Here is an 8,707-nt window from a genome sequence, read left to right on the forward strand (position 1 = left end):
AACACGTCCAAAATAGTGCCCAAAACTGTTCTGGAATTCGTCAAAACAAGGGAAAACAAGGGAGCCTGCTCTCTAACCAATAGAGCAGGCTCTAAGCACCATAAAGCTAGCTCCCTAGCCCTTGGAGCCGGCTCTATAAAGGGGGGAGCCGGCTCCCAACCTCCTGGAGCCGGCTCTCTCCTTCTTTGAGAGTACTAAACCCCTTTCAGCTTCGTTTCTAATCATCTACTCCGTCTCCGGCCTTTTCCTACCCTTCTGTTCTTCCCTAAAACTGCTCTTAACAGTCTAACATATATGATGAGCGCTGAAAAGTGCATATTTGAACCCCTTAAGCTTAGGCATTCTAGTACCTTTATCTATCTTACTTTACCATTTTAGATTGATTTTGTATTATTTCCATTTTCAGGCACTTATCTTGAAAATAAGCTAACTCAGCCAAATAAGAGCAAAAATGAAGTAATTCTGGGATGAATCAAAGAAAGGATCCAAGTGGAAGCAAAAGGAAGAAAAAGGTGGAAATAAACATTTTCGATCGATCTCAGATCAAAGTTCGATCGATCCAACATGATCGATCTCAACACTTCAAGATGGATCAGAGCCATGATGACATTTTTAGAGATCTCAAAAGTTCGATCGATCCAACATCATTCTTCGATCGATCGAACTACCTTGTCCTTATCCGAATGATTGATCTTATCCAGTTGTACCACCCTACTGACCACTTTTGTCCTTTTCCCAAAAATATCTTCAAAATATTTCAGATCTGTTTTTATCCAAAAAGCGCTGCCATTAAGGATCGATCCAACTTCAGTTCGATAGATCTCAGCCATGTTCGATGGATCCAAGTCCAAGGTTCGATCGATCAAACTTCCTCCAGTATGAAAAAGTTAAATCTCCAGCTCACAAAAGTTGTCATTTATCCAATCATGGGGGAATATTTTGTGCACGACCCCAGCTCATTTTGTGTGTCATTTGACCTACCTATATAAGGATAAGGATTACTTTTTATATCATATCACATCATATCATTTCATACCTTGTAAGAACTATTAGAGAGCAAGCTTAGAGGAGGAGGAGGCTAGAGACGCCATTGGAGACTCTTCATCAACCAAGGAGCAAATCTTTACCATGGAGTTAGCCTTTGAGGGTTGGAGAAGCACTACCATGAGTGGCTAGACATCCTCTTGGGGCTAGAGTTAGCCCCCAAGTATGCTTTTTACATCTTGATTTTGTGTATTATTGAGGGATTAGTGTTGTAATACATGTTTTGTCACTTATATATATATAGATCTTGTTTATTCAATGATTTATGTGGTTTGATGTTTCCAATTGATCATTTTATTCTATCCATATGTCTATGTATGCTAGAATAGATGTTCATGTGTTTGTCTCTATTTCTTGTGTTATTGGTGCATATCTATGTGTATTAATGCCATAGATCTAGAGATTGTCAAAACATTGTGCTTAATGGAATGCTCTTGTAATTTTTTAGATGGTTCATGCTCATTTCTTGATGGATTATGCCCCTCCCTTAGCTTAATTAGTTTAATTTCATGTCATTAGCTTAATTGTAGTGTAGTGGTAGCATAGTTGTTAGATGGGAGGACAATGCATGCTTATTGTTTGATGTTCCATACTTTTGAATGCAAGTAGCATATGTCTCTAACCTTGTGGTGTATTTGGCTTATGAGCATAATGAAATGATTAATGACTTGCTATATATATTTTGCTTTTCACATGCTATTTAGATAATATATATTTAATTGTTAGATATATTGTGTTTTTCACATGTTGATTAGACAATGTATACTTAATTGGTCACCCTTACTAGTTTAATCAACCAAACACACACACACATCAATATTGCAACACATATTTCCCTCATTAGTCACTTGTTAAGGGTGTAAAAAAGCATTGTTTGGTGGTGACCTCTAAACCCCAAGATCTCTCTCTCTCTCTTACTTACTCTTTGTTGTAGTCAATTATTTAGTTTAATTTGTTCTTTAGTTTAATCAACCAACCAACTATTTGTTTAATCACTTGACCTACTAACCCTAATTGTGATTCCACAACCAAATTCGACTCCAATCCCTTGGGACGATCCCTAGTCACCCTAACTATATTTTTAGTGAAGGTAGTAGTGGCTTCTATAAATGTAAAACTTGGCCCTCGCCTTAATGTACACTCTCTAAGCTTATGGTAAGACGATGACCATAGTTTTTGGCGCCGTTGCCGGGGATTAGGCAACGTCGTATTTGTGGAATTCATTAGGAATTAGTACTCTTTTGATCATGTCTTTACTTTGTTTTTATTTTTCTTTTTGTTACTTATTGTGTTTGTTCATCTTTGACAAGGAGCATTGAGCTAGGAGGCAAGCAAAGGAGCCACCAAGCAAAGGAGCTAAGCAAGCAAGGAAAAATACTAAAAGTTTGAAAAAAAAATTGCTAAGCTAAGCTATAAATTTTGAGTTGAAGTGCTAAAGGACCTTTGTGAGCTTTTTCTTACTCAATCCCTTAGTTAAATCGTCGGTCTGCGTGGAGGCTTGTTGTTTTTAAATTCTTAGATAAATCGTGAGCCCGCGTGGAGGCATTCTTAATTGTTCTTTGCATCATTGTTGTTAAAGCATAGGAGTATGGGTTAAGTGTTTGTGGAGGAAGATTCATTGAATTGTTGTGAAGTCGAAGTGTTTGTTCATTCATTGTGTTTGTGTGTTTTTACATTGTGCATGCATGGTCGTAGATCATTAAGACCAACTCTTGTCCCTCTTGATTTGCATCTTGAATCCGTAGTTAGAAATCCTAGGGGAAGAGGAAGTTCTAGTTCTACCCAATCCATTACATCAATGGAAGGCCATAATGAAGAGCATGTAGAGGACCTTGGTCACATAGACCAACAAGGTATCTTTCATCCAAATGTGCATCATGAGAACATTCAAGCACCATTAGACATGCCTAGGCCATTCATTCACCAACCACAACAACAACAAGGCCAAGTTCCATTTGGAATGCCAAGGCCAATGTATGCTCCATAACCTCCCATCATTCAAGGAAATCAAAATCAAGGTGCCCATGTTGTACCTCAAATTGCTAATCCTCCACTTGCTTTAAGAGATCACTATATGCCTAATGAATACAATGCACCCACATGCATTTAATTGCCACCATTTAGAGCACATCACTATGAAATTAAGCCACAAATCATTCAAATACTTCCTAACTATCATGGACTTCCAAGTGAAGAACCTTACAAGCATTTGGATGAGTTTATAGAAGTATGTTCCACCGTAAAATATACGGACATGCCGGAAGAGGTCTTAAGACTCAAACTTTTTCCATTCACCTTAAAAGACAAGGCAAAGTATTGGTTTAACAATCTTAGGCCTTTTTCAATCACTTCTTGGGCAGAAATGCAACGAGAGTTCTTGAAGAAGTACTATTCGGCTTCAAAGACCAATGCCATGAGAACCTCAATTCGAGAATTTTCACATAGGGATGGAGAAACGTTTCATGAGGCATGGGAATGCTTTAATGAATTGCTTAGGAAGTGTCCACATCACGACATGCCCAAATGGCAATTAGTTTAATATTTCTTTGAGAGCTTATCAGACAATTACAAAGGCATGGTTGATGCTTCCATGGGTGGCTCATACATTGATAGGCACGAGGATGACGTGCGGCGTCTTTATGAAAGCATGAGTGAAAATTCTTTGCATAGAACATTGTCATCCAAGAAAGGTAGAAATTCACGAAGTAGGAAGAGTGTTGGCTTACATCAAGTCGACCATTCAATTGAAATAGCCATTGAAATGAAGTCTTTATCTCAAAGGTTTGATCAATTTTTTATTAACCAAAACTCGGCGAACCAAGTATCTTCCTTCCCTAACCATTCTCATCGTGCATCAAATGAAACATGTATGACTTGTTCTAGTGTTCTTTATTCTACTTCTCATTGTCCTCACGGACAAGTGCAAAATGAACCTAATGAACAAGTCAATGCAGTTTTTGTGAACCAAGGGAACAATCCTTATGGTACTCATTATAATCCAAGTTGGAGAAATCATCCGAATTTCTCTTGGAAAAAATAAGGAGAGGGTTCAAACCCTTCCCAAGGCGGTTTTCAAGGGAAGAACAATCACCTCCACTTCAAAACCAAGGATCCCAAGGTTATAAACCTTATCAATCACAAGGGAATCAATTTGCTAACTCTCATTTTCCCAACCAATCTTATTCCCAAGGAAATGCTAGAAGTCCTGCCTTTGAAGAAAAAGTTTTGAATGCTTTGGGCACTTTAGTGGCTAACACTCAATTGTTTCATTCTCACTCTCAATCTATTATGAAACTAGAAACCCAAGTAGGGCAAATAGCTAGCACTCTTAATGCAAGAGATAAGGGAAAGATGCCTATGAATGCCCCACCTAAGCAACAATGTGTTATGGAAACCCATTCCTCATCGGAAGGCTACACCATTGAACATGTTAATGCGGTGACTAACTTGCAAAGTGGTAGGATTGTGGACAATCAGGTTGAAATGTCCAATGAAGAGAGTGAACCGGTGCAACCTCAAGTTGTCACCCGTCCTGTTTCACATCTCATTCCTCCTTCATTACATATACATGATCTTGTGAATGAGAAAGCTTCAAAATGTGATTTGAAGAATGATTTTGAAAATGATTTGAAGAAAGATTTGCTGAAAAATGAATTTAAAAAACGTTTTGTTGAAAAATGATTTGAAACAAAGTGATTTAAAAACTTCTTGTGTTGAAGAGACTTCAACGAAAATTTTTGAAAAGAGTTTTGAACCAAAAGCCCCATTTCCGGATGCCTTAAAAGGATCCATTTCAAAAGACAAGCAAAAGGCAAAAACCAATGAAATCATGGAAATGTTTAGGCAAGTGAAAGTCAACCTTCTACTTTTGGATGCAATCAAGCAAATTCCGGCTTATGCCAAATTCTTGAAAGACTTGTGCACCCAAAAGCGGAAGAAAAAGAGCCAAGCACCAAGAAAAGTGGTTTTGACCGAGCAAGTGAGCTCAATTTTGCAACATAACACTTTACCAAAGTTTAAGGACCCCGGTTCACCTACTACTTCATGCATCATTGGTGATCATATCATTAATCGGGCGCTTCTTGACTTAGGAGCAAGTGTTAACCGTCTTTCATACTCGGTTTATGTCAAATTGGGCCTAGGTGAATTGAAACCGACGTCAGTAGTTTTACAAATTGCCGACCGATCCATTAAGAAGCCTAGAGGTATAATTGAGGATGTATTGATTAAGATTGACAAATTCTTGTTCCCCGTTGATTTCCTTGTCATTGACACGGAACCGGTCCCCAATCTTAAAAGCCAAATTCCCGTTATCCTTGGCCGTCCTTTCTTGACAACCGCTAATGCCAACATCAATTATAGGACGGGGATAATGACGATCTCATTTGGCCACATAAAGGTGAAGTTGAATATCTTCAATCCCACACCCAATTCATTTGACAAATATGAAGGAGAGGTTAATGTTGTAGATAAATGTCATGATCTTCAATGTCAAGGAAGTGAGCTTTTGTGTAAGACCAAAACTTCAAAAGGATCATCTTCAACCTTGCATTCTCAAAGTGTTGTTTTAAATTCTTGCTTTGAAAGGGCATAAAAGCCCAAAGATTGTGATTGCATTGACAAGGGATCAAAAGTTTCTTTTGAGCTTAATCCAACAAGTTCTTCAAAGAACCATTTGTTGGGTGGAGTTCAAAGCATCTATCACCCCAACAAGGAGGGGATGCATTACAAGATCTTTGATCCGGGCTAAAAGAGCCCAATGTCTTGCTAGAGACGTTAAAGACTAACACGATATTTCGTAGAGCCCAATGTCTTGTTTTTGGTTCATATGCATTGCTAGGAACTGTGATTAGGATTGCATGAACTTTTATGTTGTGATTGAGCATTTTACATAAGTTCGATCGATTTCAAATAAGAGTTCAATCGATCGAACTTCCATCTGCATCTAACACTTAAAAAAAAATTTGACCTGCATCCACCTGCATCCAAATCACCTTTCTGTCCCATCGTTCGAACTTATTCTCAGATCGATCAAAAGACCTTAAATCGATCCAAACCTCAAGTTCGATCGATCTTGAGATCCAACACTTGGAAAAAATTTGAGCCTGCATCAACCTGCATATTTCAACTCTCTGTCTCATCGATCGAAAACATTTCAAGATCGATCTAAAGTTCTTAGATCGATCCAACTTTAAAGTTCGATCGATCTGCAAGTTCCAACACTTAACCAAATTTTTGAACCAAAAATTTGCATATTTTTGCTCTCTGTCTGATCGATCGAACATTTTGTTCAGATCGATCTCAGTTCTTCAATTCTCTATTTTGACTTTTGTTTGACTTTATTTGACTTTTTAATTTTCAAAAAAAAAAAAAAAAATCCAAAAATATTTATTTTATTTCATTTTATTTTCCAAAAAAAAAAATAATAATAATAAATACAAAAAAAAAAAATGATTTTCTTTTATTTACTTAATTTTTCAAAAAAAAAAAGAAGAGAAATATTTTTACTTTATTTATTTCAAAAATCCAAAAAGATTTTATTTTATTTATTTTATTTTATTCTATTTTTCAAAAATCCAAAAATATTTTCTATTTTTCAATTTTAATTTTTAATTTTAGTTTTTAATTTTTCAAAAAAAAAATTCAAAAATTCCAAAAACACTTTGAAGAGAGACCATCTCAGTTCGATCGATCGAACTAATCGGGAAAAGTTTTTAAAAATAAAACCTGAGAGTCTCAAGATCGATTCATAAAATCGATCCAACCCTCTAAGCCCTCGTCCCTCATCCTTCATCGCCACTGCACTCACCCATCTTCATCATCTTCTCCGGCGAATCTCCGGCGAGATCCAAACTTTGATTCTTTCTCTCTCCTCTCGGATTTTCATCTCCATCTTCTTTTCATCTTCACTCGCGACTTGAGGTAAGATCCAAGCCACATCTTGTCATTTCAAGCTTCAATTTGTTCAATTCATGTTGCCTACATGCTAGATCTAGTATGTATTGTTGATGATATCCTCCATTGATGGAGCTTGAAGCATGTTGTGTATATATGTATATAGATCTGTATATATGTTTATATATTTTGAGTTTTGAATTGATTTTGGGAGTATGGGCTTTGTAAAGTGAGTAGGATTGATGATTTGATGAGTTATTGGGCCCACAACACTGTTCATGTGGCCTCCGTGCTTCCAAAGTCACAGATCTGTGACCTTTCAGTTTTCATCTTCGCACAGTTCGATCGATCGAACTTTTATCTCAGATTGATCTTTAGAGATCGTTCGAACTCATCTTTTTCAGTTTCTCAGATCGATCAATGTTTTGAGAACGATCTCAAACCTTTTTATGATCGATCGAACTTCACAGATCTCGTATACACACTTCATTCATCATGTATTATGTTCATGCTATCTCATTCACGCCCAATGCCTGTGACATTCCACATTGGATGCATTTCCTACTTACATTGTTTAACATGCTTCATATCCTGTCACTTGCATAGATTCATGTCATCTATATGTTTTGTCTATCTTACTTGACATGCATGTTTCTATTTTATGCTTTCAATTCTTTATTCTGGCACTGACTCTCCTTGTAAGTTTTTAAATTATTTTTCAGGCCATGACTAAGCACAAGACTGTTGCCAAGAGGCAACACGGGCCTCAGAGACATATCCAACCTAGGATAAAGGAGCAGCAGAGCCCTCTCATACACAGGAGGAGCCATTACAGCCTACTCCACCTCAGTTACTTGCTCATGAGGCTGAAGATGATCATATTCCATCCACTTCTGCGGCTTAGCCTGCGTTTGCACCATCACCATCTCCATCATATGCTGGAGTTGAGCATTCACCATTACCATCGCCACTACGCCAGCCAGCTTAGCCAGCTCGAGAGCGTGACAGGCGCGCGCCTAGATATGCACATATGACAGTGGACCATGAGTCAGCTTTCGACACAGATTTCTTCTTTAGATCGGTGCTGACCCGATCAGCTTATCATGATATTATCCAAAGGGGCCTTGCAGCTATTCTTGCCCTAGTTACTGAGCCAGTCTACCCGCGGCTAGTACGGATGTTTCTCCAAAACCTCTGACCGTCCCTGCGTACCACAGCAGAGTTGATTACTACTATTGATGGCCATCAGATTACTATTATTGTGGACACGCTAGCCAGATCATGCCATTGTCCACACCGATGCCCTCCGGAGCTACAGGAGCTATATCCGAGGCTATACAGGACTTCCTATGCCGACATGGCAGTTTTCTTGACAGGTCACCATGCCGATGGCGAGACTTTCGCCACCTGCACTTTTCTTCCAGATGACCTATGGTTCTTTGATTCCGTTCTTTTTCGGAACATATATATGGTCGGGCACAAGATTCACCGGCGAGGAGACTATTTGACAGCCCTCTACGCATTTTATATAGGCCATTGGGTATCTATCCTCGTGCTCATCTGGAGCCTGATGAGGAAGCTCTTCAACGAGTATATCAGCAAGGAGAAGCCCGGAAGGGCTAAGTCTCTCCCATTCGGCCACCTCATCACCCAGATACTAATTGATCAGTGATATCCTTTCCATCCTCGGGAGCACCCTGAGAGAGGTTCCTGTCACTTCTTGAAGAAGGACTGGGACAAGAGCTACAATACTATTATCACCAGACTG

General features: G+C 38.5%; 1 pseudogene; it reads right to left on the reverse strand.

Moving 5' to 3' along the window:
- Positions 1–3,462: 3,462 nt before the first annotated feature.
- LOC132297988 (small nucleolar RNA R71) lies at positions 3,463–3,561 on the reverse strand (annotated as a pseudogene).
- Positions 3,562–8,707: the final 5,146 nt, after the last annotated feature.

This window comes from Cornus florida, unplaced genomic scaffold (assembly GCF_030987335.1).
Source record: "Cornus florida cultivar Cherokee Brave unplaced genomic scaffold, ASM3098733v1 CherokeeBrave_3.0.0_Hap2_Chr02, whole genome shotgun sequence".
Taxonomy (NCBI): Eukaryota; Viridiplantae; Streptophyta; class Magnoliopsida; order Cornales; family Cornaceae; genus Cornus; species Cornus florida.